We start from the raw sequence: 12,233 nt of genomic DNA on the forward strand, positions 1-12,233 counted from the left end.
GGTCTGTTTGTTTACACCTACCTATGCCGACAAATGGTAAGACAACATACACCCTACCTATGCTGACACTTGGTCTGTCCAAATAGGTCTTTAGCATTGCCGACACTTAGTGTGTCTAAAAAGGTCTTTGGCATTGCCAAAACATAGTTTGTCTGGCTACAATGTAGTTATGCCGACACTTTCTCCAATGGAATGTTTTTGCCGACATATAAATTGTTGGTGAGATGGTATACTACCAGAACTACAATTGGCTATTGCTCCGATTCAAATGTTATACAATGTTCACCTCTTATCCACACACAAGATCAAGAACACATATTGCACAATCATTGATCACAGATTCAAACTCAAGTCAATCTTGACAAAGCAAAGTTTGGCCATCTTGGCAAACATCTAGAAAACACAAGTCACATAAAAGGACCCTTGTTTGATGGTCTAAAAGAGTTCAAACACTAAATGGTCCAAACACTTAAGTCACATCCACAGGATTTCTACTCCATATCACTTGAACACCAAATGGTCCAGAACACAAATAAGATTCATGATTACAATTAAGTTGGATGATCCAAAATACTGCGGTCAACCAAATGCTCCATAACACTCCAAAGTCATCACATCCATGAATACTAGGTGGCTGATTACCTGAAAATATTACACAAGAATTTGGTAGAAAGTGCAGTCAGCTCAAGTTATTCGAAGCTCATAGGGAGATTGGCAGCCAAGAGAAGCACAAGAGTATTCATGACATATGCCCAGAACACATATAACATAGTTCTGCCATATGTGATGTAAAATATTTTTAAAATGCTGAAAGGAATCATCATGCAAACATATCTACATATACATAGAGTAAGCATTTCTCCATGGCAGGCATATCTATAGATTCTATTCAACCTCTTACATGGAAGAAACTGTAGTAGGATCAGCCAGTGTAAAGTTGTATTTGTTCTAATACGAAGTTAGCTCAAATATGGAGGCTATGGGTCAAATTCTCATATGTCCCAACTGAATGGGACTACAAACATGTGATTGTTACTCGCGTGTACATATGAGGAATATGTGTGGGTGCCCCATAACCATTTTACCTACTTCAAAGTTCGAAAATAATTGTGTTCGCACGTTATCTCATGAAGTAGAACTAATATGTACAACTTCAGACCAAAAAACTGTAGGATGTGCAGTTTAGTTTATGCCACTAGTCATCAACCCTACACAGGCTAGCTACCATCGTTTTCATGAATGTGTTAGTATATACTTAGAAATTACAGAATTTAGAAATATTTTAGTAGCATACAACTGAGATGATACTCATGGCATTGTTGTTTAATGATGAAAACTGAACGAACATTATTTGTACGCACCGGCTAATGTGGTGCATCCACTTAGGTTGCGTGCACCATGCGATCAAGGTTTATTTCTCCCGTGCAAAAAAGAAATAGTTGGCATGTCTCTAAGTATACCTTCGTTTGATGGCATAAATCATAACTTCTATATCCAGTGCAATGATTTAATTAACTATTCTCAATATCTCATGGCTCAAAAGGACCTCAGAAAATAAATTATGATCAAGTTGATTCTTTAATATAGTTAGTCCTACTATGTTAATATGTGAAAACTGATGAAAAGACTCCAGCATAAACTCATTTTTATGAAACAATAACCTTTTTTCAAAATATAAACAGTAAACAATTATATAGATTTATTCCAAGACACTTTCAATTTTTTTCAGTTTGGTTATATCAATATAACTAAGCAAGTCAATAGAAACTAATGAAACTTGTAAACCCAAACAAATAGGGTATTATAAATTGAACACCAATAAAAAATAGAGGATACTAAAGTTCCTAAATTAGTACTCCCTCCGTCCCAAAATAAGTGACTCAACTTAGTACTAACTTTGTACTAGAGCTAGTACAAAGTTGAGTCACTTATTTTGGGACGGAGGGAGTACATCACAACGGTAAAGTAAATGTTGTTATAAAAATAGTATCTTGCTTTCACGCACATTGCCATAGTAATGCTACAACTACATGTCACACATACCTTTGTTACCTATTGCCATTGGCATTGAAAATATGTGACTGAATTGAAGTATTATTTAGAAGACCACATATACATAGAGTAAACTAGAAAGAGGAAATTTTCATACAAGTAAAGAAAATTAAACAACATGGTTTACAATTTATCACCCTTGAGATCAAACTTACAAATCTGAATTAGATGCATCATAATAATTGGAAATATTTATCACATCTGCCGCTAACTGAAAAACTTAAACACATTACTCATTAAAGTTGTAGCTGCAAAACCAAAATGTCAAAAATAATATTAACTCCTTCCCAATTTACTTGTTTTAGATAGTGTTAGATTCATTGGTATCTAGAAAAATTGAAGAAGAGTAATTCGGGACGGATGGAGTACAAACATTTTATTTAGACAGCTACTAAAAAGTAAGGATTATTGAAAGTTGTTTATCAAAAGTTGTAGGACGACGCAAACCCCACTATACAGACTCACCGGTTAATAAAAGAAGATAGAGATACACACATTCATGCCCAGATGTGAAGCGCAACACATCAATCTTGCTAGGAACGCACCAATCAAACTAGCTTCAGCCGTCAGGCCTGTCTGCAACCATATGGGAACAAAGAAAAAAGTGAAGATTCAATGATAAGCACCGGAGACTATGGAGAACTATTATGGGAAGAACAAAGTAAATGGGTCTGGATCTGTTATCTCACTATGCGCAAAGCGCTTGCATGTCATCCTTTCCCAAACACCATCGATCTGTTCTTTTTCCCTTGCAAGAGACGCATGACGGACGCTGATGAAAAGTTCATAGATTATGGTAGACAGATTAGTTGAGCAAGATCAATTTAGTAGGATCTTGGGTGGTGTCGCTTAAGCAGAGAAACTGGTCGAGCCTCAAGCGACATAGCACATGGCCGGGGGAGATTTTTACCGCTACGTACGTACTGGTAGCGCACATGAAGAAGGCGGGTTCAGGTTATTTCCAATCAGACCACTTTATCCAAGGGCTACTAATCTGTCCACCATAATCTATGAATTTTATCCAAGGTCTATGAGAAAAGTGGTACTCTAGATTTTTTACTAATTCTAGCAATATCATCTGTATAGCTGGTTACACATGCAATCTAGACCGACATTTCAGAAACTTGCAATCTTATAATTCAGACATTTGAAGTAACCCATCCCTGTAGTCATCGATCTGACCAACAAATTAGAAACTGAAATAAAATAAGGTTGGATTGTGCACTTCTCAGTAGCACCACAGATCCAACAAGTAACCTTCGTAATGCCACAGCCTAATCTTAAACAAAGGGACTGACTAACTAAGCAGGGATCAGTTTAGGTTCAGACTAACAACATGTTCAATCACTCCAACGTAGCTACCAACAATACAGCTCACAGGTTGAAGCAAACTAGCAGGTCGATCTATGAGAGACACAGGATGTTGCTCGTGTTTGGAAGAACAACCGCGGATGCCATCATCGACCCTTTACCTAGCAAAGAACAGTTCATCTGGCCTGCGTACATGAAGGAGGGAGAGAGCCGACAGCTATTCTGAGGACGACCTGCGACCAGGTGTGTGGCACCTAGCACATGACGGGGAACGCACCTCGAAGGCCACCGGCTGCCCACCAATGAAACGGGCCTGCGGCTGATAAATCTGGACAAGGGTCTTTGCGGGAGAGAAAAGGGGCGGCGGCGGCAGAAGCAGGGGCCGGGGATGTGGAGCTCGAGGTCGGGGGATGTGGTCGAGGGCGGGGGTTAGGGCGGCGGGCGGACGGAGGTCGGCGTCGGAGCTATCACCGCCGGCGGCAGGGACAGGGGGTGGCGCGAGAGGGTGGCGGCGGAGGAGATGTGGGGATGAAGCTGGTGTTATTTGGGTTGGGTCTCAGATTCAGGGATAACAGGCCAGCCTGGGTCAAATTCGGGCCGCGCGTAGCCGATATTTCCCCGGTCGCGCGCCTAAATCAGCCGCCAAAATTTTCAAGGTCTCGTTGATTGACACGTGTACACCTATGCCAACACTTAATCTGCTTCCGTACACCCTACCTATGCCGACATATTTAATGTCCCTAAGCACATACCTACGCCGACAGAAAATATGTCAGGGCCCACGGATAGGCCGACAGATAAGATGTTGCTAAGTACTTGCCGACTGATACGTCATCCCTACGTGGCTGCCGACACATAGTTTGTCCACATTGTCATACCTCTCCCGACACATGATCTGAGGACAAAGCTTAAGAGCTACGCCGACAGATATCCTGTAGAGATTGGTGGACCTTTACCCACACAAGTGTGTCACTTAAGCTCTACCGTGGTGTAGTGCCTCGCGAGGATCTCGTGACGCAAGCCATGACGATCAAGGCCAAGCGGGCGCCAGGCAGGCGCCGGCCTGCGCAGGGTCCTTGTTTCCCCTTTGGTGCAAAGGGGGCAAGCACAGGCCAAGGCATCGGGCAAAGGTTGTCATTCCGGTGCAACAAGACCAAGACCAGCAGAGCGGCAGGACGGAGGTCACCGTGGAGCCCAAGACGGCGTCATCACCAGTGCTTTCGGCAGCCGAAGACCACCTTTGGTCAGGATAACTTGTACTAGATGTTCCCCTTCAAAATGGCCAATTGTTGGCGTCCTTCCCGCTCAATTACTCGGGGAGAGGCCCAGGGCCACTATAAATAGAGCTAGCCTCCACCAAGGAAGGGGGGACACCCGGGAAGAAAGAGGAGAGAGAGATCTGGTAGAACCCTAGTAGAGAGAAAGAGAGGCGACGAAACTCACCCTAACAGTTCATCGCACCAGCTCAAGAACACCTCTCGCGAGGCTGTTCTTCCCCTGTACTATTCATCATCAGCCCCAGAGGCAATCCACCACACCACACACTGGAGTAGGGTATTACACCACAACAGTGTCCCGAACCAGTATAAACCTTGTGTCTCTTGTGTTGTTCATCATTTTCATCTTAGTTCGCACGAGAGGATCGGACGTAGATCGGTAGGGGATAGATCTCCGCGCGCACCCCAGTGTTCGAACCTCAAGGGTCTGCCGGAACCCGAAATCCGACATTTGGCGCGCCAGGTAGGGGTGCGCCGGAGTCCTTCTTCCTCCGTGTCGCGTTCCGCTGCTTCGCCACCCAGATGTCAATAAACCCGGCTGCCAACGCCGACCGCTGGGCGGCGTGGCCCGCCCACGCCATGCCGTCGTCTCAGGGCGACCTCAACCGTGCGCCTCAGGCAGCTCGCGCTCCATAGGGTGCTGCGGGACGCGGGCGATGCGGCCAGACGTCGCCTGCCCTCACGCCACGACTGGTGCGGGCTGCAGCAAGGGCCTCGAACCACGCCGCTGCCATGGCGCCATACACCCGACGGGAGCAGGCGAACTCCAGGGCCGTGCTCACGGTGGCGCGAGAGATACTACGGTGCCGCTTGCTGGAAGGCGGCCACGACGTGTTGTTGGAGCGAGTGGCCGAGCTCCTGGACGCCGCCGCCTCAGGAGCGCCCCCTTTCTGCATCCAGCTGCCGCCCCAGATCCAGGACAGGTCGCACGACGGCATTCTGGGCGCCACGCGATTTCAGGCGGGCCCCAGGGCTGGTCCAGTGCCAACACCTCCGCCAGCACCGGGCGGCTGATCGCGCCGGCCCCTCCCCAGGCCGGCGAAGGGATGCGCGCCGCGGCCTTTGGCCTCGGCGGACCACCGCGTCATCACATACAAGGCGACGCCCCAAGCCAGACTTCGGGCGCTACAACGAGGTCCACGAGGTGGTCGCCCCGGAGGCCTATGTACCCCGCATGGTGGATCAAGGGCGCGAGCTGGAAGGAGGTCACGGCTCGTTCCTCGGGCCTGGCTCAGACGAGGAGGCGCCGGAAGCCGAGCTCTTTCAGGAACCCCAAGACAGCATCGACAATCACGCCGATAGCAGCAACTATCGGGTACCACTTATCCCTCGGGATAGAGCTTACGCTAACCATGGGTCATAGGAGGTACAGGTCACTGCAGCGGATGGCTGCCCCAATGCTGCAGCCTCTTATCCCTCAGGAGGAGGGTGCAGGGGGCTGCAGGAAATGGGCCGAGATCCGGACTCACCCTCGCGGCGGTCGAGCCAAGGTGTTCTCAGGAGGTAGGCCCTCCGCCGGGGAGGTGCCCCATGGCCTACCCCCGGCGGAGGACCCGTGGTCGTCGGGGGAACCGCTGGCGACCGCTCTACCCCATTGGCATCGTCCTTGGTTTCCGGTTGCCGTTAATGGCGGCCAGAGTAAGGCGCAAGGCGGGGCCTTCGTCTGGCGATATGAAGCAAGGCCGGTACCTGTGAAGAAGGCCCAGTGCCTGTGAAGCTCGCCGCCCCGTGACACTCTCACGTAATAATGAGTGGGGATGTACACGCCCCGGAGTCTCAGGAGCACCGGCCTCAGGCCCTGGGGCTCCCACCCATGCCCAGTGGCAGCACTTAGCTCCGCGCTAGTGAGAAGACGTCGAAGACTAGACTAGGTACCGGACGCGGCTTTTTTGCTTTTCTTCTGCCTTCTTGCCTTTTTGCTTCTTCCTTGTCGGCAAGTTTCTTCGGTTGGATTTAAGTTGGATTTGAGTTCGAAGCTTGCGTGCATTCGGGGAGGGGGTGTTTAGTCTCGTTCGAGCAGTATCTCTCGTTCTGGTTTTGGCTTTGCGTCCAAGGTTAACATCGGCTGCCCCCCCCCCCCCCTCGCGAGCCCCTCGCGAGCCGGGCCGGGCCAGGCACATTCACAACCAGGACCGCTGTCTCCGCACCCTCTGCAGAGGTCCTCATCACAGGATCCACAAGTTAATCGAAAGACGCCGGAGGCATAGCATCCCCCCGCAGGCCCGCTCAGGGCACGCCAGGGCCGGAAGGTAAACGAATCAACCGAACCTTCACCGGGCTAGCGACTAAACTCACGCATAATGTTGTGCTCACCAGAGTGCGGATTACAAATCTTTACATGAGGGGCCTCCCCTCCCGAAATGCTCTTACATTCTTCAGGGCCAAGACCGAGTCTTCTTCATGCAGGATAAACTGCGGAGACATGCGATTAGTCGGACATATCACTCACCGCGTCTTGGGCGTCCTCGGAGGCATCACTAGCGCCGTCGGTATTCCAGCCGCCGCCGGCGGCATCTCCATCAGCGCCAGGCTCGTCCACAACATCGCCTTCATTGGCGCCCACAACCACGCCGTCGTCATCGGACGCAAAGGCCCTGACGAGGGCGTCCACCTTGTCCTCCACCCACCGCGCCAGGTCGCCCCGGACGGCAATGGGCACGGGTGCGATGGCAGCGGCGAAGTCGAAGTGGGGGTCCCTGTCCTGCAGATGGCTGAAGACGCGGGAGAAGGCACGCCCAAGCAAGGCCCGGCTCCTCTCTTCGACAAGCCAGCGGGACCTCTCAGACCGGTTCTCCAGAAGCGTCACCACATCGGTGAAAAATTGGAGGTTGCCGGCGTAGTTGACCTCGTGCGGCTCCCTAGCGGCAGCCTCGCAGATGTAGCCCAAAGCTGTGTTGGCCCTCTCTTGGAGCTTTTGAAGCATGGGGGCGTGCACGTGCTCCAGAACCAGCCACCGACGGAGCTCGTCCTCACTCCGCTGCGCGACGGCCTCGGCGTCATCGACCCTCTGTTGAAGAAGAAGCAGCTCCACCTGGGAAGAGGGCAGCTCCGCCTGGGAAGAGGGCAGCTCCGCCTGGGAAGACAACAGCTCCGCCTGCACCGCACCAAGGGCGGCTGCGGAGGAATCCGCACGCCGCGTCTCTTCAACCAACTTTGCCTTGATAGCCACTGTCCTGCCCTTAGCCTCGGCCTCGATCAACATCAACCTCGCCTCGTGTTTGCGCTCGAGGACCGAGCGAGCTCCCGCCACACGGCGGTCGGCCTCTTCCTGGACCCGGGCTTCGCGCATCGAAACGTTCGACCTCCGCCTGGGCCGCCAGGCGCTCCCTCATCTCCAACCTCTCCAGCTCAAGGCTACACTCGGCGGCCTCGAGCTCAGCGCCTCCTCGCGCCTCTGGAGCTCCGCCCGGTCGACGACGGCCTCCTGCATCGACCCAAGGGCCGCGTGGTGCCGCTCTATTTGCTACTCCAGGGAATTGCTCCGGGCTTGGAGCTCCCATACGCGCTCCTCCGCATCCTGGCATCGTCGGTCTGCCTCCTGAGCCTCCTCGACGGCCCGGGAGCAGGCCTCCTGCGAATCCGCTAGCGACGCTTCGGCCTTCGCGTTGTCAAGGTCACGTTGATCACACGCGAGGGCAATGGCAACCTTCAGCTTGTGCCTCTCCTCAGCAAGGCGCAGGCCTTCAGCCTCGAGGCACGCATCCTCGGCAGCAAGCTCTGCTCCGACCCGGTTCACTGTGTCCGCCGACCCTTGGAGGAACTCTTCACAAAGGGCACGACGCTCCCGAGCGCGCCTGAGCACATCTTCCACATCACCCTCTTCCGCTGGAGCATGCAGAGGGCCCCGAGGCGGTAAGCCCCCTCCAGGCGTGGGGCAAGGGGCTGCCGTCGCCCGATGGACTGCCCTAAGGATCCGGCCCGGCATCGATCCACCCACGGAGGAGGAGCCATGGACAGACTTCAACCATTCGCCTTCTATGACCACAGAAGGGGCGCGGGGCAAGCCTGACGGGCCCTGAGAAGACTCGTGAAGAAAGGGCATCGGGCGAGCAAGCTCGAGGCGCCCTATGGAGTAGATCACCCCACCAACCGGTCCAGCGATGAGGGCGCCACCCGAGCTCGGCGGACCCGGAGCCAGCAAAGGGGGCGAAGCTGCGGGGGCCGACTCCTGGGTTGACTCGGCGGGCTCAGCAAGGCGGGACCTAAAGGGCCACGATCAGCCACAAGGATAATAGAGCAAATGAGCAGGGAAAGAAGAAGGCTTACTCGTCCATGGCAAAGTACTTCCTGCGCTTCAACAAGCGGCAAGGGCGGTCGCTGCCGCCTGAGGCCTCCTTCCTCTTGCGAAGGGCCTCGAAGTCTACACAAAACCGACCCAAGTGCCCGGGGCGGGGGTCAGCCTGGAGCGCAGAAGAAGCCTTAGGATTGTCGGTGCCGGAGGAGTCAGCTCCGGGGGCACCATCGGGCGTCGCCTCGCGAAGAACGGCTGGGGGCTCGGGAGCCCCGGCCTCAGGAGCCGAAGGCCAAAACCCTACATCAACCACCGCGCCAGGGCGGGCCTCGGGAGACGTCGCCTCCGAGGCTTCACGTGGCGCCACCACCTCGACATCAGCCACTTCAGCTCCCGTCGGCTCTCTCCCCGCTCTGTCGCCTGAGGAGGAACCGATGTGGGCGGCAGGGGGAACAACCACGACAACTGGGTTCTAGCGCGGCCCCGTTAAGCCAGCCGGGCGCAGCCCCTACTTGTCGAAGTTGGGTATCTGCTTCACGAAATCAGCCCTGCCGGAACAAAGGTACAGAAGGACGCCACCGCTCCGTAGGCTTCCTGGGGAAGGATCACCAGTCAAGACCGAAAGCACCGTCCGCAGCACTTGGGGCCCCAAATCCTCCTCCTGAAGCCGCATGCGGTCCCCACGCCCCGCAAAGTCCCACATCCGGCGAGAGTGGCGCTGGAGAGGAGCAACGTGACACAGAAGGAACTCCCTCACCACCTTGGGCGCTGTCACATTGTGTGCCCTCAAACTTTCGAAGTGGTGCCAGACGAAAGCGAGCCGGGGGCTCGCAAGCGGTTCATGACCCCAGCCTGGGTTGGGAACAACAGGCAAGGTTGGGTGCGAGAGCAAGGGGTTGGGCACCCCGACGTCCAGGTACAACCACCGCTCTCTGAACCGGGCCTGAGAGGGTGGAAGGCTGAAGTCAATCCCTGAAGCAGCCGTCTCACGCACGGCAAAGAAGCTTACACACTCCGAGCACTGGGTGGGATCGCTCAGGCGCAGAGAAAAGAAGTGGCGCAGCAGGGCAACAGAAGGAGGGATACCTATATCACGAAAGCAAAGACATCCAAAAGGGTAACGGACTCCGGCCCGAGGTGCATCATGTGGATCTGATAATGGGAGAGCACAACATTAAAGAAAGCAGAAAGGGGGGAACCAGGCCCGCCATAAGGCATCGGCGAAGAATCAGACCTCCGTGAAGGTCCTAGCAAGAAAGGCGCGGGATGCGGGCCAAACTGTGGTCCGGCCGCACTCGTTGAAGATGGAAGCAAGGGCGGAGTGGACCTTGTCCAAGGCTTCCGGGTTGAGTATGATTGATCGATCGACGGCGGGGGCCGCCGTTGGAGGTGCGCAAGACGAAGGCGTGGGCTTCTTCCCCCGTCCCTTCTTCGTCGGTGCCATGGCGTCGGGGAAGGGGAAGAGCTCGAGCTGGATTGGCGGCGGAAGTTGGAGCTCAGAGAAGAAGGAAAGGTAGGAGGTGAGCGGGCAGCCAAAGGAGGAACAACTATGTGCAACTACCGGTCCGCTTAGCCGGGCGCGTAGCAAGGCGTTGTGGGAAGTGCAGACGCCCACGTCCAATCAACCGCCACGCGGCGCCCAAGGCCGCAGGCTGTTAGGGCCCGCGGCGCTTCATGCTCGCCCCTTCGCTTCTCTACTAAGCCAAGCCCGCGCGCGCCTTGGGCCCGGGGGCTACTGTCGGCGTTCTGGGGACGGGGGTCCCCAGACTTACCTGCCTGCGGCCTGCGGCGTGGCTCAAGTGGGGGCCCAGCGCGGCCCATCTTCATCAGCTCAAGCTCAAGACCCTCGCGAGGGGCCAAGCCTCGCGGGGCGGACGACAGGAAGCTTCCTCAAGAGCGCCTCATCAGGCAGGCTCGTGAGGAGGTGGATTGCTCAAGGCAGGGGTACCTCGCGAGGATCCCGTGACGCAAGCCATGAAGATCAAGGCCAGGTGGGCGCCGGCCTGCGCAGGGTCCTTGTTTCCCCTTTGGTGCAAAGGGGGCTAGCACAGGCCAAGGTATCAGGCAAAGGTTGCCATTCCGGTGCAACAAGACCAAGACCAGGAGAGCGGCAGGCCGGAGGTCACCGTGGAGCCCAAGACGGCGTCATCACCAGTGCTTTCGGCAGCCGAAGACCACCTTTGGTCAGGATAACTTGTACTAGATGTTCCCCTTTAAAATGGCCAATTGTTGGTGCCCTTCCCGCTCAATTATTCGGGGAGAGGCCCAGGGCCTCTATAAATAGAGCTAGCCTCCACCAAGGAAGGGGGGACACCCGAGAAGAAAGAGGAGAGAGAGAGAGATATGGTAGAACCCTAGTAGAGAGAAAGAGAGGCGACGGAACTCACCCTAGCAGTTCATCGCACCAGCTCAAGAACACCTCTTGCGAGGCTGTTCTTCTCTTGGACTATTCATCATCAGCCCCAGAGGCAATCCACCACACCACACACTGGAGTAGGGTATTACACCACAATGGTGGCCCGAACCAATATAAACCTCGTGTCTCTTGTGTTGTTCATCATTTTCATCTTAGTTCGCACGAGAGGATCGGACGTAGATCGGTAAGGGAGAGATCTCCGTGCGCACCCCAGTGTTCGAACCTCAAGGGTCTGCCGGAACCCGAAATCCGACACATGCATCTTGCTAGTTTTTTTGCATATAATTCCAAACACCACGTAGACACGTTCTTTGACCATTTTACAACTATGTTAGTATCATTGTTAGTGGTCAACCAGTGCAAGTTATATCCCCAGGTGTTTTAACCTTTTTTAGTAATGATGTCTGGTGATTGTTCGCCACAAGCTCAATCATGGAGAATCCCACATAACCATTAGATTTCCATGCGACGGTGGCCTGTTTTTGTAGTATTTGACAAAACCACAACCCTTACACACTGTTACTGCGTAGCGGTTGTTTGGAACTGCCATGTCTGCCATCGAACGTTTGCTGCTGGGGATTGGAGTTAGCACCGATGGCGGTTCATAGTCATTCCATGCTTGGGCATTGAAGTTTGTAACTATTTTAGATTAGAATATACTAATCCTTCGGTGCTAGTAGTAGAGCAGAGTCCTACTCCACTACTACTCTACTCAAGCAAGTTAGTGCATAGTAGTAGGTACTGTAGGGAGTACCAGTACTGTGATCACTCAAGCAAGTTCTCTGTCATCGATATGAACCTACGCTGCTGGTATGTGTCTTGTAAGTCAAGTGGCATGCTGTAGTCATCATCACCTGTCCACTTCCCGCAGCACATATTCACTACTCCTTCCTTGTCCGCACATAATTGTCCAATCTTCTGTCCCTGCTAAGGCTCCTCCCTGCCT

At 53.5% G+C, this 12,233-nt stretch overlaps 1 long non-coding RNA gene across 2 annotated transcripts; it reads right to left on the reverse strand.

Annotated features, from left to right (window-relative positions):
- Positions 1-329: 329 nt before the first annotated feature.
- LOC123127503 (uncharacterized) lies at positions 330-3,953 on the reverse strand. 2 transcript variants are annotated; one of them, XR_006462552.1, is made up of 4 exons: positions 3,641-3,953; positions 2,742-2,824; positions 2,518-2,628; positions 330-642 (listed from the first exon to the last, which is right to left on the reverse strand). It is a non-coding gene; the product is annotated as an uncharacterized lncRNA (long non-coding RNA). The 2 variants fall into 2 exon arrangements; XR_006462553.1 differs by lacking the exon at positions 2,742-2,824.
- Between the last annotated feature and the right edge of the window lie 8,280 nt (positions 3,954-12,233).

This window comes from Triticum aestivum, chromosome 6A (assembly GCF_018294505.1).
Source record: "Triticum aestivum cultivar Chinese Spring chromosome 6A, IWGSC CS RefSeq v2.1, whole genome shotgun sequence".
NCBI lineage: Eukaryota > Viridiplantae > Streptophyta > Magnoliopsida > Poales > Poaceae > Triticum > Triticum aestivum.